The sequence below is a fragment of the Struthio camelus genome, chromosome 3, assembly GCF_040807025.1.
Source record: "Struthio camelus isolate bStrCam1 chromosome 3, bStrCam1.hap1, whole genome shotgun sequence".
In the NCBI taxonomy this organism is placed as follows: Eukaryota; Metazoa; Chordata; class Aves; order Struthioniformes; family Struthionidae; genus Struthio; species Struthio camelus.
This window is the reverse complement of record NC_090944.1, coordinates 33,945,982-33,972,617: the sequence shown is the minus strand read 5'-3', so window position 1 is coordinate 33,972,617 and position 26,636 is coordinate 33,945,982. Positions and strand designations below refer to the sequence as shown.

At 38.3% G+C, this 26,636-nt stretch overlaps 1 long non-coding RNA gene across 1 annotated transcript in view; it reads left to right on the top strand.

The window, feature by feature from the left end:
* The window catches only part of LOC104145498 (uncharacterized), a 44,127-nt gene extending 18,036 nt beyond the window's left edge, over positions 1–26,091 (top strand). The window contains exon 5 of the long non-coding RNA XR_694346.2: positions 25,480–26,091. This is a non-coding gene — a long non-coding RNA (uncharacterized lncRNA). The remainder of the gene's footprint in view (positions 1–25,479) is intronic.
* The last annotated feature ends 545 nt before the right edge of the window (positions 26,092–26,636 follow it).

Here is a 26,636-nt window from a genome sequence, read left to right as displayed (position 1 = left end):
GGTGCAGAAACAACTAGATGGTGCTCCTCTGCTTTGAAATTTGTGAGGGCTGCAAAGCAGGTGAACTAGAGAAGGAAGATGTAATCTGTAGAAAGAAATGTGTAATCAGCATCAATCCATTCATAATGTTTGTTAAAGATGGCCAGAAACATTTGCTGAGTTACAATTAGGATTGTAATTTAGCAAAGAAGGAACAATTGTTTTGCAAAACACTACAGTCTTTTCATAATGTAAATTGGATGATTAGCAGAATAATTATCCCTGCATACATGCGTCGTAACTTAAGTGTAATAGTTGGCAGCGTTCGTTTTAAAATTATATTAAAATATTTTTTTTTTAAATTTGCTCTGGGAGCTTTTAGCAATTTAACAACTATGTGACATTTTTTAAGAACAAGCCTTGTTGCAATGAGAGTCACAAACTGGGAAAAAATCCTGTAACAATGACCATTTCTGAATGAAGCCTGTAGCTTGAACTATACATCTTTAAGTGAAGTAGCAAATTCAAACAGACAATATTAACTTGACAATTGCAATTTTAAATTCTGTAACTGCAAGTAACTCCTAAAATGCTGACCGTTGTAAGATGAGAGAACAAAGCACAGATTTTTCTCTGTTTTCTAATCATTTATTTTGAGCTCCTGATTGCATGTTACATTAAATTCATGAACAAATGAATTCAAGTTGTGTTGCCCGTGTAGCTATCTCAGGCCTTGTAAAAAAATTATGGTCATGTGTTAGATCTGTGAGGCCTGGCCCCTTCTTTATCCTATTCACATGTATATAAAACTAATTTAGTCTGTATAAATGTTATATATTACTGAAAACTGCCTTATCTTTGTCATGTTTTACCACTTATTTGCATATCAATAATAGAATTTAAAGTTTCTGAAACTACTTTGAAGTATCTTATATTTTATCTATTTTTCTTGTAATATGAAGCAGCATTGCCACTTTTGTGGTCTGGCATCTTTTAACATCCAGAGATGTATAGACCTTGTTATTTATCATGCTGAAAGATAAATACAACCCCAGTATAAAACAGGAAAATGAGAAATTGCTACTATATTGTTGCACGTGCTTGAGAAGTTTGCTGTTTTCCAAAGGGAAAGTGTAGATCTATGATGTGATTTAATAAAAACAGAAAGTAGAAATACAGAATTTTTCAAGCCACTACTAAGGCCACCTCCTGTTTTTACAGATAACCGTATCAAATAATCATGTTCATAAATAGATCAAACTCCATTTTAGGTTTCCTTGTGTGTGCAGCTCCTAATGAAAAGCTGCTGTAGAACCTCATATCCCAGGTGGTTAGAAAGCTTCCTCTAAACTCCAGTTTACCTTTATTCATGGCTGGTTAAATGTTTTACACTGCGCCAATATTGCCTGGATAATTCTTTTCACTACCTGAAACTCACCCCTCTGATGTTTTCGTAGACACCTCATATTCCCTCTAACCTTTCATTTTACCAGATAAAAAAGCCAGACTCCTTATATTTCTCTTGTAAAATTGAATCCATTTCCTTGATTGTCCCACAACCCTTCTCTGCGTGTGTTCTCTGCAGTTTGAGCTCCTCCACCTTGGGCAGCTGGAATCGCATGCAGTATTTCACATAAAGCCTCAGACATGCTTTGTACAATACTCCTAAGACTACCTCTTCCTTTCTAGAAATACTCTGCCATGGGATTATATTGCCTTTTCCTTAGTGGCCCTGGTTTATAGTAATTTGTAAGTAGTAAATCTAAGTTTTTCTTGCCAAACTGGTTGTTTTTCATTACCAGATGTGGAGAACGAAGTGGATTTCAGGCTTACAGACCCTAGCTTGGCACTGGAGTTCCCTTCCAGCATATTTTTCCCCACGAGTTTAGAGTCTGAGATATTATGACAAGAGCTTTGAAATTAACACTTTAACAGGCATTGCTTCCCTGGCCACTTAACTACATTACCCTGCAATTTATTAAGTAATTTACTTTATTAAGTAATTTACTGAATAATGAGGAAAATGTTCAATTGACCAAATAGGCTTTATCCAGAAATCCTCTCCCCGGCTTTCCACAGTGAAAGAATACGGGAGGGCGTTATCTGACTGCCCCCTCGCTCCAGACTTCCTGCCATAATCTATACACTGCTCTTAATCATCTTGCCCAGTCATACCCTGTCTTTTCCTCAGTTTCTTTGCTTAGTCCCAGGTCTGTCTTTCCTTGCTTCTCAATTAGTCTCTTTGTTCCTCCAGTGCCTGCACCCCTGCAGCCACGGCACTCCTCCCGCTCGTCATCCAGTCTGCCGCCCTACCCTCGTTCCCTGCAGCACCCCGGCTCCTGATGCCCATCCTGCTGCCTGCTAGTAACCTGCCCCTTCCAGTTCCCTTCCTAACTGCAGCTCCAGTCCCTTGCCAGCTAATTTTGTTCACCATCCCCTCTGGTCATCCTCTTCCTTTTTTCTCTGCCTACTAGTAACCTGTTCTGCTGAGTCTTGTTTTTCTCCCTATCTTGCTGTGTCTTTGCCAACCTAGTTGCAGTTTCACTTTCTAGTTTCCACTTTTACACAGTTGTTGTTACACACAGCACTCACTTCTAGTTCCAATTTACGTACTGCCTTCCCTCCGTTTTTTTTTTTTTTTTTAGCCTGTACTCTCTTGTACCCCTTTAGGCTCAGCTTATGTCTTTCCAGTTTTGAATGTTCACAGTTAGTGGTTTCAGTGCTCACTGAAAGCCAAGGAGAGCACTCCCACTCTTTGTACAGATTTTGCTTCTGGGTCCCTCCTGGCCCACCACTATCCAAACTAGTACCTGCATAGAAAGTATTGCTGTGCACTAGCTGAAGCAGGCTTACTAAGCAAAGCATCTACACAGAAGCAAAGCTGTTAAGATCAAAAGTTTCGACATAGAATTTGTAAACGGCAATATTTTATGTTTTCCAGCCCGGATAATTTTAGATATATTTAGAGGAAGTTAGATAAAGCACATCTTGGAAACATGCCTTAAGTCAAAGCATGTGAGTACCAGAGGGCAAATAAACCTCAGGGCAAATAGATATCGTATGGCAAATCTAGCTCAGGATACCTTTTCCTTGACTTTACAATATCATTTTCCCTATAATCCTCAGAAAGAGCTGAATCATTTTGACAAAAATTTTCCCAAAGTATTTACCCTCAGAATAGAAAGGTTTAGTTGAAACAGATGAAAATTTGCAAGATTGTAAGCAACTAAGGGCAGAATACTGTAATGGGAAATCAACCAACCTGAATAATATGCAACCCACCAATCTTATCTATAAAAATGCAAGAAATCACCAGACTTATATAAGTAATTTAACATGCATATTTTTGATTTCAGGCTTCTATCCCTCACTGTAATATTGGTTGTCTTCCTAGATTTTAAACTGTTGAAGATATTTGAACAGTGGCTGTTGAACAGTCCGACTGTGGCCTCAGGTTTCAATGGTAATACTAATATTGGAGAAGGATGAGGGATGAGGTATTTGTAAGTCACTTGGGATATCCCGTGAAATCCATTCTGTGCTTATTATTTTGCAATTTAAGACTAGGATACAGAGAAGGCAGAGATACTGAATGCCTTTGCTTCAGTCTTTACTGCTAAGACCAGCTCTCAGGAATCCTAGACCCTGGAGACTGGGAAGAAAGTCCGGAGAAAGGAAGACTTTCCCTTGTTTGAGGAGGATCAGGTTAGAGATCATTTAAGAAAACTTGACATCCACAAGTCCATGGACCCTGATGGGATGCAGCCACGAGTGCTGAGGGAGCTGGTGGATGTCATTGCTAGGCCACTCTCCATCATCTTTGAAAGGTCCTGGAGATCAGGAGAGGTGCCTGAGAACTGGAAGAAAGCCAATATCACCCCAGCCATCAAAAAGGGCAAGAAGGAGGAGCCAGGAAACTACAGGCCTGTCAGCCTCCCCTCCATCCCTAGAAAGATGATGAAACAGCTCTTCCTGCATGCTATCTCTAAGCATGTAGAGGATGAGAACATGATCAGGAGTAGTCAGCATGGATTCACCAAAGGGAAATCATGCTTGACCAACCTGATGGCCTTCTGTGATGGAATGACTGGCTGGGTAGATGAGGGCAGAGCAGTGGATGTTGTCTCCCTGGACTTCAGCAAGGCTTTGGACACTGTCTCCCATCACATCCTCCTAGGTAAGCTCAGGAAGTGTGGGCTAGACGAGTAGACAGTGAGGTGGATTGAGAACTGGCTGGATGGCCGAGCTCCGAGGGTTGTGGTGAATGGCGCAGAGTCAAGTTGGAGGCCTGTGGCTAGCGGTGTCTCCCAGGGGTCAGTCCTGGGTCCAGTCTTGTTCAATGTATTCATCAATGACCTTGAGGAAGGGACAGAGTGCACCCTCAGCAAGTTTGCTGATGATACTAAACTGGGGGGAGTGGCTGGCACAGCAGAAGGCTGTGCTGCCATTCCGAGGGACCTGGAGAGGCTGGAGAGGTGGGCGGAGAGGAACCTCCTGGAGTTCAACAAAGGCAAGTGCAGGGTGCTGCACCTGGGGAGGAATCACTCCAGGCACCAGGACAGGCTGGGGGCTGACCTGCTGGAAAGCAGCTCTGCAGAGAAGGACGTGGGAGTGCTGGTGGACACCAAGTTGACCATGAGCCAGCAGTGTGCCCTTGTGGTCAGGAGAGCCAATGGTCTCCTGGGATGCATTATGAAGAGCACTGCCAGCAGGTGGAGGGAGGTGATCCTGCCCCTCTGCTCAGCTCTGGTGAGGCCGCGTCTGGAGTAGTCATTTAAACGTGGTTTTGGGCTTTTTTTTTTTCACGACTCGAAGAACGTTCCTATCCTGTGGATGCTAGGATGCTGATTCTTCCCATGATTTTCCTTGTAAAAATCATTGTGCATATCTAGCTATAATGTGACAAAAATGTCCATGTGAAATTGCAGAAACAAGGTATCTTTACTAAACATCTTTTCAGTTCTAAGTAGTACATTTTATTTTACGAAGAAAGATTAAAAACAGTATTTGTTCCTGATTTTGCCTTTGTAGATTCTTTGCACTACATGAAAGATCTTATGCACAGTCATAAGTTTATTGTTATTTATTTATGATTTTTATTTGCCATCTGTCTGTGCAGTCTTATCTGACTTTCACTTATTTGTGTCTTTTTGCTAATATGAATTATTATGGGATTGGTTTTAAATTTCTTTTGATCATGGCTTATAACAGCTTTTTTTTTCTTTTGATCATGAAGAGAAGTATGAAACAATGTATTTGTGAAATCCTTTTAAATGAGGATAAAACAGGTACATATCCAAAATATCTTTCCCAATATGGAAAGCGCAAAGGGAATGCGTTACTTTTTTCAAAGTTAGCCTTCTACATATTCAAGGTGTATAAATAGAAAAAAATCCTGAATAAGCAAAAAAATACTTTTAAATTGTTGTCTAAAAGACCTTCAGGGTGATATAAAATGATTCAGACTGGCAATGTGACATACTTAGAATGCACATAAATAACATCTGTAATTTTTTATTATAGTCCTATATAAACAAGTTTCATTAGATGTTTGTCTAACTCGCCTTACAATCTAGCAGAAAATTATTTTTTCTGCTTTCGGTTCTGACTCACAAAGGATCCAATCCTGCAGTTCTTACCCAAACAAATTCTAAATGTGTATTTCTTGTCTGCATAAGTATCTTAAAACAAAGGTCTAAATGTACCCTACAGAAATGGAATGATTATTTGGTGAATAAAAGTAAGAAAAAGGTCCTGTTTTTTTTTAGTTGAAAACTGTAATTTAAATATTAAATTTGTGTTTTTTCATTAGTTTAGAATTCCAACTAATGGTCAAAGAGAGAGAAGTAGAGGCAGAATAAAATAAAAATTTATACCCTACTTTTATCTCTGTTTCTTTCCAACCATAGGGTTTCTTTCCAATTTAATTTAGTGTCATCATGCGTCTTCTGAAGTTCAAGATTCGAATTTACATCAAAGATGCCTTTCTTATCTGTACAAGTACCTTTGCCGTATTTTTATAACAGTGCAATTATTTGATCTACCTTTATATAAAGAAATAGTATAAAGCAGGACATCGGGGGGTATTCACAAAGACTAGCTTTAGGCATAGAAGGCTAATTTTCTGTAGGTTTCCTCAGTTGTCAGTAGAAATTATACGGGTCCCTTTATGAAATGGTTCAGAGTAGGAGCACAGTTTAGTCTGCTCTGAGATGCCCTCTGGAGAAAATGCTCTCTCTCTACTGACTATAGAAAAAGCCTAGAGAAATCATGCTCCTGTGTTTAGTCTTGTGACCCCTAGGTAGTTCTGCCTCACCCTCTGTCCGTTCTTGTGTATCTGAGGTTAGGTTTCTGAATCTGTACTTTAACAAGGGCCACACTTTGAAAAATCTTAAAAACCCAGAACTCACTGTGATGAATAGATGTCTTCTTAACAGTCATCCTATTTTGTTATACATGATTGAATACAGATTTAGGGTCCAGCTATGACATGTATTTTTTTAAACTGTCATTTATGTACTAGATATGTGTTATAATAAGTGTAGATATATATAAAAATGTTGTGTATATTGTCTATATTGCATACTTTGTATATTCACCATCACTTAGTCTTCATATTTAGACTTTGCCATAGGCTTATTTCTAATTTCAACTCCACGTTTTTGAAGAGTTGAGTGGGAAATGATTAAAGATTCCATCCCTGACCTGCTGGAAAGCAGCTCTGCAGAGAAGGACCGGGGAGTCCTGGTGAACAACAAGTTGACCATGAGCTAGCAATGTGCCCTTGTGGCCAAGAAGGCCCAGTGGTATCTTGGGGTGCATTAGGAAGGGCGTTGCCAGCAGGTGGAGGGAGGTAATCCTCCCCCTCAGCCCTGGTGAGGCCTCACCTGGAGTGCTGTGTCCGGTTCTGGGCTCCCCAGTACAAGAGGGACCTGGAGCTCCTGGAGTGAAGGGCTACGAAGATGATGAGGGGCCTGGAGCATCTCTCCTATGAGGAAAGGCTGAGAGAGCTGGGCCTGTTGAGTCCAGAGAAGAGAAGACTGAGGGGGATCTGATCAATATGTATAAGTATGGGAAGGGACGGTGTAAAGAAGATGGGGCTAGACTCTCCTCAGTGGTGCCCAGCAATAGGATGAGAGGCAACGGGCAGAAACTGAAACACAGGAAGTTCCATCTGAACCTGAGGAAAAGCTGCTTTCCTGTGAGGATGACAGAGCATTGGCACAGGTTGCCCGGAGAGGTAGTGGAGTCTCCTTCCCTGGAGGTTTTCAAAACCTGCCTGGATGTGATCCTGGAAAATGTGGTCTAGAGGACCCTGCTTGAGCAGGGGGGGTTTGGACTAGATGATCTCCAGAGGTCCCTTCCAACCTTGGCCATTCTGTGATTCTGTGATCCCTGCTCTGCTCTATTGTCTTTATAGCAAAAGTATGGGCATATACTAGTAGAAGTCACATGAATGCATAAGTATTTACATAAATAAGTAGCTACTTCCCAAAGTTTGCAGTTTTCGTCTGAAAATGTTTCCTTTAAGATCCTGCCAAGCGGATCCCTGACCAAGCTGAAATTTGCTTTCCTTAAGTCTAGGACAGTGATTCTAGTATTTGTCTTGCTCGCTTTTCTCAGAATTTTAAACCTCTTGGTCTCAAGATCACTGCAGCCAAGGCTGCCCTTGACCACATGTCAGATGAGTTGTTACTTTTTCGAGAGTAACAGGTCCAGCATAGCATCTCCCTAGTCAGTTTGTTGATGCTCTGCATCAAGTAATCATTGTCAATACAATTCAGAAACCTGGAGTGTTTGCACGCAGCTGAATGTCCTCCCAGCAGGTATCAGTGTGATTGAAGTCTCCCATGAGTATCGGGGCCTGTGACCATGAAGTTTCTAAAGAAGGCTTCATCTGCCTCCTATTCTTTATCAGATGATCTGTTGCAGATCCATACTGCAGTGTTACCCATGTTGGTCTATCTGATGATGCTTATCTGTAAAATCCTGACTTGCTCTAAGGCAAAGCTCTGTATATTTCAGCCTCTCCATTTTATAGAGCACAACTTCTCCTTCTTGCTTTTCCAGTCTGTCTTTCCTGAAAAGCAGAACTGGATATAAAAAAATTGATGGAAATTCATTGCAGCCCTCCAGTCACATGAGCTTTCCCACCACGTTTCTGTAATCCCAATGAGATCATATCTCTACAAATATGCAAAAACTTCTCATTCCTGTTGTTTGTTTCCCATGCTGCATCCATTTGTGTACAGGCACTTGATACAGGCCACCACTCATGCTGCATTTACATGCAGAGTGCAAGAACCTGCTCCATCATATTTTTCCCTGGAGATATCCTCATTGTCCCCCAGGCTTTCATTTTACGTTATAGTAACCCTAGTTATGTACCTAGTCTTGGGCCAGAAGGGGAAAATCTTTTTCTGTAGATGAAAGTGATAGAGAGGGAATTGAAATAGCATATTCATGCTCCCATTCAGTAAAGCAAGCATATGGGCCCTGGTGCAGCGACAGTTATGTACGCACACATGTTCCTGTAAAGAGATTAACTGTATGGTGTAGAATATTTGAAGTTACTTAAAACATTAGAAAGTCTATAATAAGGAACAGAATCTCTGTTTTAGCAGAGGGATTTGTGAACTGTGGTAACTGTTCATGTCACCAAGCACAGAGATATGCATTTATTTTTTGAAAAGTCCAAGCCTTTGAGTAAGGTTATAGTTGATGAGGAATTTATCCTATTTAAAGTATTAAATTCTGAAAATATATAGAGTTCAGGATCAGACTTCTAAATCGTGAAAAATACTTGAATCAATGCTTGATATGCTAAGGCAGTACAAATGCTTTTTCAATTCGGTGTTTATTTGTGACATGTTTCCTGGCACGATATTATTACCTGGCAGTCTTCAACAGCCGGTTTTGTACTTGTACTCTACCCGGGGGACCAAAATAACTACGCTTTTAGAGTAGACCTCAGGAGAGGATATGCACCAAATTTAAGTACCCACTTAAATCTCACCTCATCCATCAGAACAGGTTCTAAATGAGTGTAAAATGAGACAGGTCGTTGTGGCTTCTGTGTGCAAGGGTTATTTTCCTTCTGTACCTGTTTATGGGTTCATTGTTGAGTCTTCTGTCTGGTATGGCCTCCATGTAATCTTTTTATTTTATGTACATCAACAGAGAAAATGATTCTTTGCTTTACAGACTTTAGTTTAAAATGCTAGACCAGTTCTCATTTATCTCACTCCTGTCCAGAAGAGCAAGTCAGACAAAGGACTCATCCATCATAATTCAGAAGCCAGACTCCTGTTTGATATCAAACCATTAAAGTTGCAGAACAAAATGTGACCTAAGCACCTCAACCTTTCCCCTCCATAAAGTCAGAATACCCTTCTCCAAGCACCTGTCCCTGCTGCCCTCATAGGGATGGCAGAGCATGGAGAAAGTGAGGATAGGCTCTGACAGATTTTTGGCTGCCATGGCATTTGGCAGAAGCTGGAATAAATCACAAAGAGAAATTAGGTTAGTTTAGGAAAAGAAGAGCAGAAAATGGAAAGGCACTTCTATCTTCAGTTAAACTAAGTACAATTCAGTACATCCTTTCAGTATATATTACTGAATATTCGTATATTCCCCTTTTGCTCAGGATTACACACAAAGCTAGGATTTTTTTTTTTTTCATATTGGGAGGGATTGTTTTCTATAAGCTTGTAGCACATATCAGTAGGCACCAAGGGAAAAGAAGCCTTGTGAACATGGGTAAGTGCTCAAGTGAGTCTCCATTTTCAGTTTCATGTCTTCAATTCTATTCCCTTTCTTTTCTGTGTTTTCCTGGGGCATGTATTTTTTCCTTTGTCTGTAGTGACTTCTGTTCTCTTCCCTACTCTGTCTGCACAACAGCAGAGCCTCTTATTCTCTGTATTTTGACCTCTCAGACCACACTCCCCAGCCCAAATGTGTTGTTTCTTCATTGAGAGAGAGGAACGTAACTACTGGAAAAAAGCAGTTAAGTCCCTTCACGGATCTAAGTTGTAGCCTCAGTCCCAAATGTGGGTGCATACTTCCAAGTATGAAAGAAAAGCAGATGAAAGGCTGGAAAGGCTTTTCTGGCTGTTGTGCTGTGAAGGCAGAAAGCTCAAAGGAGATAAGAGAGAAGCTACCGAGGGAACACCAGACACAGCCTGAACCAGTCTTGGGAATGTAGTCCTGAAAAAGGCAGCTTTTAGGGCTGAGAACTCCTCCAGGACGGGCTTAGAGCTGTAAACTAAGAGACTTATTTCTGTCTGTGTTCAGAGAAAAAGGATTTTTTATTTTCTAGCTGCTGATATAAAAAAACAGGATTATACCAAAGAAATTCCCTACTCCGTTATCAGTGTCTCCTCATGTGAGCAACTTGCCAGTCCCAAACTTTGGCTAACTCCTTAGGTCAAAAAGAGGCAACAGTATATATTTATATGGAGTGAATAATATGTGAATCCATTGCTCTCCAAGTGTGATACTGTGTTCTTTATAATGTCATTCATTGATCTATGTGTCACACACAGTGGGAGCAGGTCGATACAATTAAAGATAATTAAGAATGGATTAGCACCTGAGAAGTCAAATGAAAATACACATTTTCCCCAATTGCTGGAGTTATTGAATTAATTGATAAAAGCAATAATCTTTGTTTGAGATCAAAATCTGACTGCTCCTCACTATTACTGATATATTTTGTATAATTTAATGTTGGCATGTTTTTATAATGTTGCATAGTGCCTTAGGTACCTTAGCCTTTGTAATGCTAAGGGCCACCTTCTGTTCCAATCCTGTAGCCTGCCTTTCACTTGCAGCTCTTTAAACTTTACACCCAAGCTGCTGGTTAGCTGGGGGAGGACACTTGCCTGGGGACTCCCATCACTTCTTTTCCCCTTTGGCCACTGGGAAATTTTCCCTTTCCTTTTCTCTCTCCTTTTATTTTTGTTTTTCCCCCAAAGTAACTTTTACTGTTAATGTATGCTGTTAGCTATGTATCTCGCTAAACTTTGTGCATGTGAACCTGTCAGAAAATCCAAAACATTAATTTTAGAAAAAGAGACAAATCGTCTTTCATTTATCCATTATAAAGCACTTAATTAAAAGGGAATTTTCATGAGAAACATAAAGTACATCAATAAGCTTCTACAATATCATCAAGTCTTTTAATCTATTCCAACACATGCTCAAGGCACATACACTCTTTTGTGAAGTATTAATACTTAATATTAATTCTTTGCTGAACTTGAGTCCTGAAAACCTGTAGCCAATGAGAAGTGCTTTCCACAACTAGTTCCAGCTTCTTGGAGTGACTTTGCAAACTAACTGTTGATGTTCTTTGCTTCCAAACATTATCTATCCTGTGTTGATGGCTGACCTAAGTATTTTGGGAGAAAATTAGGAATGCAATCCTTTGTGTAAAGTTTGCCTGCCCTCCATTCTTCTTACTTCCTACTCAGAGGTGGATCCCATTGCTTGATGATGAGGGGAACCTCTAAAGACCTCAGTGGATTCTCTTACAGCAGAATCACAGCTGAGTGGTTGATGGTTTAAAAAAAATAATTTTAAATTTTTCTTAAAAGTTACCAGAGTGACTTTTCTTGGGAGAGTTCTCATCTTAGGCATGATGGGAGTATAATCAGCGGTGGAGTCCTTGTTTCCTCTCCTCCTACAAAAAAAAAGAAAAGAAAAGAAAAAACAAAGAAAAAAGATAAAGGGGGAAGGGAAGGGAAGGGAAGGGAAGGGAAGGGAAGGGAAGGGAAGGGAAGGGAAGGGAAGGGAAGGGAAGGGAAGGGAAGGGAAGGGAAGGGAAGGGAAGGGAAGGGAAGAAATTTGAATTTCTGGACAGAATCTCTGCAGTGCTGGCTTCATCTTTGCTGTGTCTGACCCTTGCTTCTGGCACATCCCTATGTGCCTGGACAGATGTCAGCAGTGTAGTTTTTAGGAAGTAGCCTTACTTTAGCTTAGGCTCCTTGGCCAGTTGCAGACACTTCTTTGTACTGCTCTGAATGAGTATGGCTTGGCTGGACAGGACATGTGCTGTGATACATGAAAAATGAATGTATTTCTTTTATCTATCTCATTTTGATGGATATGAAACTGATTTGCAAACATACATTTGAAATGAAATTTACTTCAACTTTTTTGTCCTGATACTTCTTAACATTACCAATGTTTTCACTGTTTTGTTTAAGTACTACTAAAATAAATAATTAATAACCTTATAATAATGGTTATTAATAACCTTATAATGTTTGTGCAAATAAATCTCTACTTTTTCCCAATTACAAGTTGATTTTATATTGAGAAGTAGTCTTTATGTGTAGTATTTTATTTAAATTCAATTATTTTTATTCCCGAAGTGGAAGGTATAGTTGCATTCTGTCACATGCTCTCTAAATAAATTATATATGAGTTTGAATACCATATGTGGCATAAATCACACACACTGTGTAATTTTTTGGTATCATGTAACAAATATTACTGTCAATAGTAATTCTATACTTCATCTGCACTTCAAATCTATGCACTGGCTTTATTTTAATGCTTAAACAGATGTTTTCTTATGCCTAGCATACAGGAGCGATGATGATGTGCTAGTAATACTGAGATTCATATAATACATATTTATGCCTCTGTACTTTGCCTGTAAAGTTCTGCTGGGATTTCTTTTAACATTCTAAGGTACTGATTAGTTTCAGGTTGCACTTTCTCTCTTGAAATGAAGGGAAAAACCCATCTTGCTAGAAAAATATTTCATTCTTTTTTGCTCCCACCACAAATGCTGAATTTCTTTCAATATGGCCTGAAGCCCAGGACAGGCAGTATTCTGTAGCGTAGCAGTGACAGGATTAAGATTCAGTAGCTTGTGATCCATCAGTGTAGAAATGGGAGCTGTATACCATTGGCAGAGCAGATCATTGGAAAGCAAATGGAATGTGTACAGTACTTCCTATCAATCATGTCAATCCTGAAATATCAGACCTTGCACTTGTCATATTATATGTGGAAAAGCAATTTATATGTAATTATTGCATTTCTAAAATGTATTAGTGATCATTTCACTCTCCTTTAGATGTCTGCACAGTTATATTCCTGATGTTAGAGGATTTATTTTGCTGGCAGAGAAAGATGAAAGTGACACTAATAATATTTCTTAAATACACAAAATATTTACAAAGTCTTCTTTGGTAAAGTCTGAGAAATATACAAGATGCTTCATGGATGACAGGGAGAATAGCTTGTCATTTGTTTGGTATTTATCAATTTAAGACCAGAATTACTAGATCATCTAGTCACTCATAATAGGTCATTGCATTTCACCCTGTTTTTCTAAGGCACATCTTTCACAAACGGATCAAATCTTTAATTGAACATTTTTGCCAGTAATAGACAAACCTGATAGTTACGCATTCTCATCATAGAAATTTCATGCCTTGTCTTTCACATGAATTTGTGTGGATTCAACTTCAAGCCACGGATTCCCACTTTGCTTTCTTCTGCTAGATTAAATAGGCCGTTCGTACCTGGTGTTTTCTCCCTGAAAATGCACTTATATTCTGTAATCAGATTGTCACTACATCTTTTGATAAAATTGGATAGAACTATTTCATCTCTCGCTGAAAAGCATCTTCTACAACCCTCAAATTATTCTATGTTCTTTTCTATACCAATGAATTTTCATCAACTTTTTCTAGAAATAGGCCCCAGATCTGGATGCAGTTTTCTTCTATTACTTTCACTAGTACCATATACAGTAGTGTGATAGCAATGCACCAAGAGTTTGTATTTAGTTACCAGTCTTCTGTGATTCTTAGATGATTTTTAGTCACTGCTTTCCAGGATGCAGCCTGTCATGCTTGTCGATTTTACCTCTGTTCTTGGTTTTTACAAATATGATTTTGCATTTTGCTGTACTAAATTATATTCTAGTTAAATGGGCCCAGTTTAGCAAGTGAGACAGATTGTGCTGTATGACTGCTTTTTCCTCATCATTATTTTTCTCTCTGCTAACTGTACAGTCATCTGCAATATTCTTTTAACTAGCTTGCTGATGAAAATGTTGAATAGCATCAGCCCTTGAACTAGTTTCTTTGGAGTTACATGAGACACACTCCCAGTCAACGGAAAACTTTTCATTGGCAACAGTTCCTGAAGGTGTTTCAGTAAAGCAGCATCAAAAACTGAATTCCAGCAAGATCTCAGGTTCAAGTCCTCAACCTTCCGTGTTGTCAGTCCTTTAGCTTGATTACAAGCATGATCCAGCCCCACATCAGAGACTCTTTTGAATTTCCAGGATGAATCTGACACTATTTGATTCATAGCTTCATCCATTTTCAAAAGGTATTTTGAACTCACTTGTATATACAAGCTTTGAGTATTAGAAGTTCCCAAATAACCATGGTTTGTGCATCTTTACACCCTACTTCATGCCACTTTTCCCCATTAATAGGGACAAATACAGAAGTAGTCCCTAGACTGATGACAAGAAGGACTCCACTCCATAAAATATAAGAAAAGCACCACCCCATAGCCTGGGTAGCTTTTCTGGGAGCTAGAATGTATGTATGAGCAGAGAGGGCAGCTCGCATCCTTTCAGGAGATGCCAGGGTCAATCTAAATTCAGTGTACACATTCTCCATGTTAGCTTTTAACCTATTTACCATGCACTTTACTGATATCATGTGAAGCTCATTTGTTAATCACAGTGCAAGGTAACACACAACAAATACTTTCCAAGACTATATAATTCCATTTATCAGTCTTAGGAAAGAATGAAATCAATCTTGTTTGATAAGATCTGTTCTCACAATTACAGATATTAATTATAGTCCTATTTCCAGTTTCCGGAGGAATCTCCTCCTATCAACGTTTCTGATTTTCTGCAGCATTTTGATTGGATTTGATGCCAGCCTAGTTACTCACGTCCATACCGTTTATTTCTTTAGAGATACTACCTGAGATGATCACATTTTTATTCTTCTGAAATTTCCCTACTATCGTAGTACTTGTTATATTGAACATAAATCATACTGGGTTTGCCAGCTAACCAGTTTAAGGCTCCTGAATATGAGCCATGCCAATGTGAAACTCATTCTTAGATGATTTTTATGTAATGGAAATTCAATTCATTCTATTTAATCCTTGTCTGAGCATTCAATACATCACCATGTGGGAAGATAATAGTTAAAATGAAGAATGGTAAAAATTGGTGGAAATACAGTAGCTAAGAAGAGAATTAGCTAAAGAGAACATGCCAACAAGTTGGTTGAAAGAAGAATTGTGATGGAAAGAGATTGCTTGTAGAGCTCCTCAAGGACTGGTGTTGAAAGTGATCTCATATAACAGTTTAATAAATGACCTTGGCAGAAATAGTGGGAATGTGGTAATTAAATTTGCTGATGACAAAATTTGGGAGGTATTATCAATACAAAAAAGAAATTGGATGACCTCAAGGATTGCAGTAATGGAATAGGATTACATTTAATAATGAAAAGTGCCTCATCATGCATTCAGGGACTACTAAGAATTTCTGCCGTGTGCTGAGGACTTATCAATTGGAAATGACAACAAAGAAGAATGATCTGGGTCAGTCAGGGTATGATGGTAGGACTTGTCTGTGAAAAGGGCAGCTAACCCAAAGATATATCTGGTAAAGTAGTTCCAGTAGAGAAAGGTGAATATTTGTTCCATTATAGAGTGTGCAGAGGGTGAGAGCCTCGTCTGGAACACTGTAAATAGTTCTATTTATCTGTGTTCAAATTTTTCTGAGCTTTGTAAAGTTAGCCTCTCTGAAGCCCCAGATATAATATACCAGTTTACTCTATCTTGTATTTGCCTGTCGCTAAGCAACCTCCAGTTCACAGTGTAAGAATTAATTTATTTGTATAAGGTACCTTACTGAATGATGAATATTGCTCTCTCCAGGGCCTGTGTATGCTTCCATATGCAGTTGTGCTGCGTAAAATTCAGTAGATTACTTATATCTGTATAGGTTCCAGTCTGTAAAATCTTTATCCTTGCACGGTCATGACTGACAGTTACTAATCACCTCTTTAAAAGAGTATAGGATGGTATATTTAAAGATACTTAGCACTAGCCTGACTTTTTTGTCTTAGGTGAAATGCACCTTTGGCTTAAGTGAGAATACAGTGAGGACCACTTTTAGAGCCTCTAAAAATCCAGCGGTGCAATAGGCTTTCACATGAAGTCCACTAAAATCAGTAAATGGCCACATATTATAAGCAACGGTTTTGGAGAAGGTTATCAGCATCTAAAATCTTCAGGAACCAATCAAAGCATTAAAGACAATACGAGGCTGTAGGACTAGCAGAAGAATAGTGGCTTGGCACATGGCCAATATGTTCTGTGAAGCTTGACACCGGCTCAAGGAAGCACACTGTCTTTGGCATGTCATTTTCATATAACCTGAGTTTAGGTCCTCTAACAAAATGATTCATTACATGTTCTGGCATTGTGAATAATTACTTTTTTTAGTGATTTTTCTGGGATGACAGCCTGGGAAGCCCCTCCCAAACTGAGAGCTCCTCTTCTAAGGATTGGGAATCCAAAAACACTGGAAAGTTTGGCTTAGACCGTTACTCCGAGTTTTTCTAGGCTCACAAATTTGCACCAGGAAATGTGGAACTCCTGGGAGGAGGCCCTGCTTGATCTTCATTTTCCAGTCTTCCAAGCTGTATGCCATGAAGCTGAGACTTATGGACTCCAGAAGTCCAGTTGCTGTAGAATTTCATTTTTCAGGACCCCAGTACTGTGTACGTAGTGGAGTTTCCTTCAAATTCTGGCCTTGAAACATTAGAATCTCCATTTTTTGGGCCTATGTCACCAAATTCTTGAAATCGTAAAACTTCTGATCCAAGGTCCAAGTTGCCTTCTAGGTTATGTGAAATATATGTACGAAGAGATCAGATAGAGTTCTCATAAAGAGGCTGCCTGTATTTGTGTTATGCATTGCTGAAATCAAGATGTTTAAACAAAATATTTTATTTCAGTGAATCAGCATTTTTTGGCAAAACTCTTACTTTGAACTACTAATCTTTCACACAGAACTTCTGCAGTTCAGACTGGGCTTTCAGTTCAAAAGGAGGGAACTAAAGCAGCATCAGGCTTCCTGACAGCATCATATTTTAAAGGAATGTTGTCATACAGTTTTGAGGTGTCGTTATATATCCAATAAAGAATGATGACATGCTGGTGAAACATTGCACTACAACAAGACCATTTTGCTCTGTGGGATAAAACTCCACAGGTGGCAATCACAACCCTATTCACATTCTTCCAGAGGGAAGAAAAAACCCACTCCTACATGCCGTTACAGCTGAGCCAGCAGGTAGCTTTAGCACTTGCTCACAGATGTATACTGGGCTTTTTAGCCATGGGATTTACTGCATCTTTGGACTGGAGTAAGTTTTTTTGTGTGACTGTGCGTGGGAGGATGGACTAAGCAGCATAACTTCAGAAGGAACAAAATAAAATAAAGTACTGGTAAGGGTTGTATGGTCACATTTCCCACAACCATTCAAAGGCTTCACATCTTCAGCTGAAGTTTTTAATTTTCTACTTTAAAAAATATTATTTTCAACCACAGTCCTTCTAATGCTTATCACTGGTTCCTGGCTATCCAATCCTGACATAAGCCAAAGATAAATAAGTATGCGAGATCCTTTCTCTGCTCCCTAACAAACCTTTCCTGGTAAATCTATGAAGTGCAGGGAAGTGAAGGACAAATGAAAGCAATAGTTAATGCGGATTTGTGTAAATGTCACAACAGGTACTTGATACGTGATAGTGTTAGTGTCTTACAGCAAAAGGTGCAAGGAAGGTGAGATTTTGGTGATTATGAATTAAAATATCTTTGCAATATTAACAACTCCACAGGTTATTTTGGTTAACAGCTACAAGAGGTGTAAATCAGTGATGGAGCAGTAACCAAAAAATGGAAGCAGCACTTTCACAAAAGGCTTAATAAAACTATTCACAAAAGTCTTTGATATGGATAGGTCATTTGAGAAATGTGTGTTTAAAATGAAACATTGGTCAGTTCAGCTTGTACTCACTGAGCAGCTTAAGCATGGAGAAAACATAGCTTTGATTTATCCAAAAGGCTAAATTAACCACTATTGTTCACATAATTCTTAAAGGCTTGTTCTTCAACTTCATTACCTGGATAATTTTGCCCAAGTTTATAGCTATAAGTGATCCAGCCATCCTGCGCCTGCCTTCTCCCCCTGCCATGGTCCGTGGCTCCTAAGGCAGCACAGTGGATATACGCTGGAGACTTTCTCAACCAGCCCTACAGACCTAATTTTGGAAAAGATGCCATAATACATTCATAAGGCAAAAATTGCCTTTTCTGCTACTCCAGAGAAATACCATGTCAAAATGCCACTGCTACCACGGTTTCAACTGCGTTTCTTACCAGGGAGAAGTGTGACAGCAGCTCTTATTGGTAAGCGGAATGAAGCCAGCTTCAAGGTACAGAGGATACCCGCGGGCTGTTGCAACGTTATTGCCGATTCCTTGGGAGCCAACGCAACTGCTGATTGGAATATATCCATAAGTTTCATGATCTGCTCCAAAGGAAGAATTTTGGCCAGGTTAACAGCACTGGCATTTTAATTCTTCCCCCTGTATCTCCAATCAGGCCCATCAAGTATGAAGTAAGAAAGGCATTTGTCTTGAAAACTGAATATCAGAGCTAATCACACTGTTAGCACTTGATTTCTTTCTCGGTTATTCTCCCATGTTGACTGTGGAAGTATTTTGTTCAACATTTGCATGAGCTATGAATTCTTCCATTTTTATTTTTAAAAAGAGAATATCTATGAATAATGATAAAAAACCTTGATCACTAGAATTATGTATGTATGTCATTCGGTTTGTCCATATGTTTTTTACACACAGCTATTTAAAGCTATTTATAGCTTTTTATTTAGGCACTGTCTTATTAAAAAAAAAGTTATTGCATTTCAATGACAGGTGTTTATAAGTAGCTGAAACCCACACAGTCATAGAAATAGAATTATTAAATAAGATACGTCAACTAGGTGATTCAGAGGCTTTTGTAGTGGGTTAAAAGAAATTTATTTTAAAAAGGAAGAAATTAAATATAGTCTCTCTTCTTCACGTTATTGTTTAATACTTGTTTTTAAGACTCCTTTTGTTTGTAATTAAAACAAAGGTGTACTTTTTGACTGGTAGAAAATGTTGCCTGCTGAAATTTCTATGGACTATGAGAAAGAAAATATGTATTTGGGTGAACATTTTGATAAAAATGCGTGTACCGCAGAAGAAAACATCTGCTCAAACCAATATTTTGAGTAATAAATTTATGACACGCTTTAAGCTCTCATAGTGTATAAAATGAAACATATTAACAATCCTTTGCAGGAGTATAGTTTATTAGATAACTTTCTGATTGTTGTTTTACTGGACAGGCCCTAAAGTTAATGATAGATGTCTATGAAAATAAGCTTGGAAATTGTTTATTACAAATTCACAATTTAACTTGTCTGACTAACAAAAGACAAATGAGATACACTATAGGAAAAGTTTAAGACAACCTTCATTGATGCTTGGTATGCTATCCAAATAGCTGCTGGCTAGGAAGGGAAAGGAAAATGTGCCAAGACAAGGTGACGAGGGACACCAGCAGCAAGAAAGAAAGATTTGCTGTTTGCAGACTTGACTGGTTGATTTGACCAGAAAAATAATTACAGATCTCCTAACCCTTAAGGAGTATTTTAGCATCATGCATCACAAACAGTGCTTCTGGAATACAATGTCTCAGCAGCAACAACATTTCGGTATTGGAACGTCTGAAATTTTGAAGTAGTCTTGCATTCTCTTCTTATCTTTGATACTCTTTACTACAATTATTTCTATCTTTTCCAGTAATTGGTGAGTAATTAAATAGACAGATTGTACTGAGTTCAATAAATTCCCTAACCTAATTAATTTGAGCAGCAAAATGATGCATAATATCACAAGTTCAAGTTCATAGTTTTGCCTAATCACATACAAGAGGGGAACTTACAACTGTGCAGAGTTTGCTATAATGAATGCATGAAATAAAATGATAAACATGCCATAAATTCAGTGGGCATGCACGTATCTATATCGTGATTTTTCTGATTCAGGTTATGACAGCTGCAGAGGATTATGATTTCAAAGTTTTGCTGTGCTAAGTTCTTGAAAGCTACTATTTTATTGGTGGTAAGTTATTTACTGAAGTTAGTGTCAAGTCCTCTTTGTGGCCAGACTGAAAATAACTTTTATACAGAGAAGAAAAAGAAGACATTTGATACATAGGATTGAGCTGTATTTGCCCTTAGAGTATTAAGAATATGAAAAAAATCAACTAAATTGAATATTAATTTTTATTGAGTGGCAATCAAAATAACTTTCTTGCATACTTCCTACTTTCAGAGACACTTAAGCACAGAATCTTGTTTTCCTGGAGTCATTCAGGTGTATAGTAAAGAAAGCTCCGAGGAGATGAAACCTCTTATTTCGGCAGATGTTTTAGCAAATAGCATTCCTGCTGAAATTTCTGGAGGACTTTTCAGTCTAACAAAATGACTGATTTACTCATGGGTTTACAGTCTTCTTGTTTTAAATGTTTCTGCCATCATGCACAGTGCAGTTTTAGTCATATTTGACAAGTTTAATGTCTATAGGCAGTAATAACCTGAGGTTGGTGCGATGCCTTTGTTCTTTCAATGTTTCCTTTGTATGATCTTACAGTTAAAGGTCCACCACAGCTGGATGTTTTCGTAATGCAGTGCTACAAATAAATAATGTTACCTTACTGTGATGTTTTGAACATATCAGAGATTTTCAAGATTTTAATGACCTTTACAATTGAAAAATTATTCAGGTTGGTTGCATATAGAACCAAATGTACATGAAAGCAATTGTTTTCTCGATATTCTGTCCCAATTTTGAGAAGTAAACTTCTTTCATCTTCATCTTGTTGTGTAAAAAGTATCGTGAATTACATGAGAAATGCTTTTATCTAAACCTTTTAGAAGCGCTTGTATATATAAACAGACTTTTCTTATTATAACCTGAACAAAGTAAAGAAGTAAAAAAAATTGCACTTGACTACAAAGCTCATCTGTGCTTTGCATTCTGAGCTGACTACAAAGCTCGGCATACCTATGTGTTATAAAATCAAACTCAAGTTATGATGAAGCTGGGATTATAGGATCAGCAATGCTTTCTTCTCTTTTGCTTTATATTTGCACAGTTCTAAGCACAAGTGTTTTCTGGTCCAAGTGTGGGGCGCCCAAATCACATGCTACCATGATAAATAGAAGAGAAAAAACATAATTCTTCACATTGGCATTCATCTCCAGTGCTGCCCTCAAATATTATTTTAACTTTATGCTTTCTGTAAAGAATGCTTTATACTTACAGCGTTGCATTTCAAAAAACAAGAAATCTGTTCTATTATTTCTGAAGAATAAACTATATAACATATATGCAGACTAGGACTCATGCGAAGTAAGCGCTTTGACACATCCTGTTCCTGTTATGTACCACTGTCTTATCTAGATTAATGTTATCTAATAAATTACTTTTAAAAAGTTCCATAGTTTTTTAATATTTTCTTCAGTGCAGATTTAGACATGTAAATATTGTTCAGTAACAGCTCTGCATATCATTCTGATATACCTTTTCTACCAATTTGTTCCAATTTGCACAGAATTTTCATTTATGCAGGTGTGGCGCTGTTTTCAGGGAAGAATAATTAGCGTGAATCTCAGCAAGTGCGCTTATGCAGCGAGTTCATGAAATTTTAAAAACTGTGAACAACAATGCCTTAAATGAGCTGTTTGTGTTGCAAGTCATTCTATATGAATGTGCTAAAAACCCTCATGGGTTATGCTTTGGAGTAGCATGGGTTATCCTTTGGAGTAGCTCTGTATTAACAAAGGATTATTTTAAAGCAATATCTCCATCCTCCTGCTTGATTTTCTGTCTTGCTTTTAATCATTTTTTTCTCATATTATACAAGTTTTCCTGACTTCAGTCAAATTATTACCTTAAAAAGACTCTTAGATACTTTAATGATTATCTTTGTTACCAGTTTACTGGGTGCCATTCTTCTTTCTGGGTGGATACTGATCTACAGCTTCAATATGGCGTTATAAAATACAGTTCTCCTAAGAATGCCTCTCGTGAAGTTCCTCAAAAAATTGAGATCTTGACCATAAGGAAGTTAGATAACACTTTCATTACTTTTTATGATTTATATTATCATTGCACACAGGGAATGCTAATCATAATCTGTGTAACAGGTAAAACACAAACACAGAACAAAAGTCCCTAAGCAGACCCCAATCTATGCATGGGACTGGAGAATAGATGCTTAAAATGAGTGAGGATAAAAAGACAATGGGATATTAGTCAGCCTGACTGATGGGGATCTTCGTTAAATCAAAGTTTCAGCAAGTGATTTGAAGGAGAACAGTGAAAGTCCTTGCAGATACTCAGTGAGAATTAATTCTGCATGAGATTTGGCATGGGATGAGGTGAAAATGTGGTTAGAAAATAACTTGATTACATAAATGTACAATAGAGTCTGGCCTCATGGGAGAAATGCAGGTCAAACTTAAAATTTTGAAACTGAATGTGAGCTGTTAGATCAGGGCTGGAGCTTGAAAAGGAAACATCTATCCTATGCTTGAGGCAGTGGAAAAACACAAGGATGAAGGTTGGTAGTCCGTTACCAGTGTGACACTGATAGTGTTCAAGCCATAATAGATCTGGCTTTTACTTTTATTTTTGGGCAGTGCTACTCTGGTGTTGGGTGAAGCAACATGTAGTTTCAGTTGCATTCTCAGTGGACTGTATTTCTGGAGAGTTTGCAATCTGCAAAAAACCACGGGGAGCAAAGATGTTGCTTTCACAAACAGATTGTAGATAATAATCCTGGGAAAAAAACTGTTCAGTGAGTAAGCGTTTAAATAAATAGCTATATAGTTTTGAAAATATTTCTATTGGATTTAGTTCAGTTATCTGGTGAATAATGTATGAACTCTTAGGCCAGAGCTGTATGAACTTTTTGATGCAGCTGCCATTATATTAAGCTTAAAAATAGAGATAGTACATATATTTAATTTTCTCCAAATGGATCTGAAGAAACTTTACAGTGCCAGTTACTGTTACAGATCTGTAGCTTGCTGCTCGACATATATTTTAAACAAGAAAAATATGTTATTTTTATTGAGTCTATAACTTCAATATTACAAATGGAAATAACATGAAACGTGTTCTGGCTTCAGTATTCTGAGGCATTTTAACCACGAAAGTTTGAGGAGGCTGCATTAGGGAACATATCTTTGAGCAGGTTTAAACAACTGTCACCAGCACCTGACATAGTATAAGGGCCACAGATCTTTTCCAGCCTAAGCCTGAGGTGACCTGCCAGTTGTCAGCTGTCTTTCTAAATGCTTGGGAGGGTGCTGAAGTGTTCTGCTGCTTGTGCCTACTCTCTCTGTTTTCCCCTCTTCCCTCCATGTTGACTTTTGACAAATCAGGGTTCTGTCTCTTTTTTACAATTGTAAGCAATTCTTCACTAAAGTTTGCTACTCAGGGCAATGAGACTAGACATCAGAATAATTCCTAGAGATCTATTATAGATTATTGTGTCAATAGGTGTTCTTGTTTTTGTAGCATAAGGATTTCTTTGAGCTTTGCAGATTGAGTTGCAGATATACTTCCTGCCCTGAAAGGTTATGCATTGTGAACAATACAGGGTGAGAAAGCTACTCTGAATATAACTAACACATTACTGTTTTTATTTTTGAAAGTTTGTATACTTAGAAAATAAAGCCCCAATTATTCTTAAGACCCTACTATTCACCTGATGCACTCTCTTCCTTCCCATGAGCTTCTGACTCCTCCATGTGTTTTTTATTTCCTTCTTACTACCCCTCTCTGCTTCCAACATATTTCTAAATGGCGTGCTCATCTCCTGCCCCATAGCCCCCAGAGAGGAAGGAATCAGACCTTTAGCTCTTATGGAAGATTAGAGGCAGAACAGGATAAGTGATGGAGACTGTTGTGGCAAAAACACATATGTACATCAGTGGAAGAAAGCTTTTATGTGTTGAAAATGAGTGTCCAGCGAATGACGGGTGTGTTGCATTGAATGAATATATAGATTTAATGAAAGCAGGTTAAGCAAGAACTGCACATGCAAATTTATGTAAGTATCCATATATAAGAGTAAGCTGACATTGATTCCTATTGCATGTTGTAGGTAGACAATATGCAAATGCTTAAATGTTTTTCCCAAACTTTGGTCTGTACACCGCTGCACTGTGATGGTGTCTAAAGTGATTAATCTATGTTTGTTAAGTACTTTAGCATAGAAAGAGCTGTGTGATACAACATGATACATCACGCTCATACTTGTGTGGGCCCACAAGTCAGATATGGGAGAAAAGTAACCCAAAGTCATCATTATTCTGAAAATGCTTGTCCAGTAATATTCTAGAAAGATTCTATGGCAGAGAGTGGATTCTGAGTTATTTATTATTGGGAGTACTGGGAGGGCAAGGCAGGGCACAGTTTGTCTATTCACGACTTTTCATTGTGCATGTCTATGGCTTTTAACATAATACTTTACATTTCAAAGTGATCAAAGAACATCTTATGTGATCAGATTTCAGTTTGTGTAGGACTAGGAGAGTGGTTTTTTCCTTCATGAATTCATCAACAGAATGATTGCAATCTCATATGAGGCTACAACTGGTCAGCCAAAACCTGTCCTACTGCTTCTAATTCCCCCTGAAATATACAACCAATCTCCAAATACTTCTCCTTCCACTTAAAACAATTCTTGCTTTAGCACTGAACCAAAAAACATGGTTTTTGTGGATTCAGAAATGGCTTTCTGTGGGCATTTATCTAGATAAAGCTTTGCTTACCCAGATGTTCAGAAAAGACAATTGTAAAAGCCAGGTGGACTTACCTGAAACAGTTTTTTTTTTTCAATAATAAGATTTTTCTGTGTTTAGAGTTAACGCTCTGCAATTCTAGATACCTAAGAGGGAGGCAGATCACTCAGTACCTGCCTGGAAACCTTTACTCCTTTGGAAGTGAGAAACTCAAATTAACAATTCAGCACTGGAATGATCTTTCTGTTAGTTATTGTACTAGGATAACTCTGTAACAAAATTAGCTACTTGCTGATGCACTGCAATGGCAGGTCATATTAATGATTTTATATCAGCAGTGTAAAATTAATTATGTTAATTGATTACCAAACGTAATGTTATTACTTCTGTGATTAAGTTATGACTTGGTATCATACCTGGGCTTTCACAAAAATGTGTTAAAAGGGTAGCTATAGTTATGCTTCTCTTCACGTCAGTAGCTTTTAATATTTATGTGTTACATGACTTAAAATTTACTGAATAAAAGTAACTTTTTTTTTCTTTTCCTGTGTAGATGAATGCACTTTCCACCCCTTTTCTTGCATCTGAACCCTTATTTAGTGAGGCCTGGGAGTGCCACAACCTGGCTGATGACCAAGCTGGTGTAAGTCTGTCTGGAGCTGTCAGAACTCTTGCTATGAAAAAGAGACTTTCAAGTCATGGCTCCAGACTATTTTCAGAGCCTTAAATTTCTCTGTTCCGTGAATTGTCTAGCCATTAGGCAACAGGCCTAACCTGGCCCACCTTCTGACCGTTCTCTGTTTTCAGCCGCTCGGTTTTGAGGGCAGATGGTGTACCTTCCTCCTCCCAATAACTGAAAATCAGATGGTTAGTCCCATATCTCCTCGGATGTGAGCTGAGGCTTCTCTATTTCTTAACTCTTCAGTGAGTTCTCTAACAGCTAGTCATTATAGAAATGATGGACAACCTACCGTCATAGCAGATGAGATTAGTTGTATTGATAATCGCAACTAGTTTTTTAGACTTCTCTGCAACATGGATAGATACTGGGTTCCTGTGTGCACTGGCCTATTAGGGGAAAGAGAGGTACATTTCTCCCTGGAAGAGGCACTCTGCACATGCATGGCTGACTAAAATGGAGCCTCTAGGAATCCAGGCAAGCAGAGACAGGCATCCAGTAAAGAAAGTAGCCTGATATGTTGTTAGGGACTTAAAGACTGATATTCTATTTGGGACTTAGAGATGGGTATTAAGCATTTATGTCTCAGCTTAAACAAGACTGAATACCCTCTGTTGTGTGCAAACTGAAGAATCATTATCTCTGTTTGAGAGTTATTTGAATATTTATAAAAGGTGACAGGATAATCAAGAATAATTTGAGAGTAACTTACAGAATGCTGTTCTTACAGAAGTATAGACAGACAACTCTTATTGGGTCATTCTGTGGAATAACAGTGGTTTTTTACTGAATGTAGATATGGTATTACAGCTTCTTCAGACTGAAAATCTGATGAGTTGTCTTGTGAATGACTGACAATTACGAGCGCTGAAATGATAATACACATTTCTTCTAGAGGTATGGTAGAAGAAATGAGACAAAAGAAATGTGGTACTACCATCTTAACTGTCACTGCTGTGAAGTCAAGACCCTTCAGAAGAGGTTTCTATAGGAAACCAATTTCAAGTCCCTCCTCTTTTAGGTTCAGATCA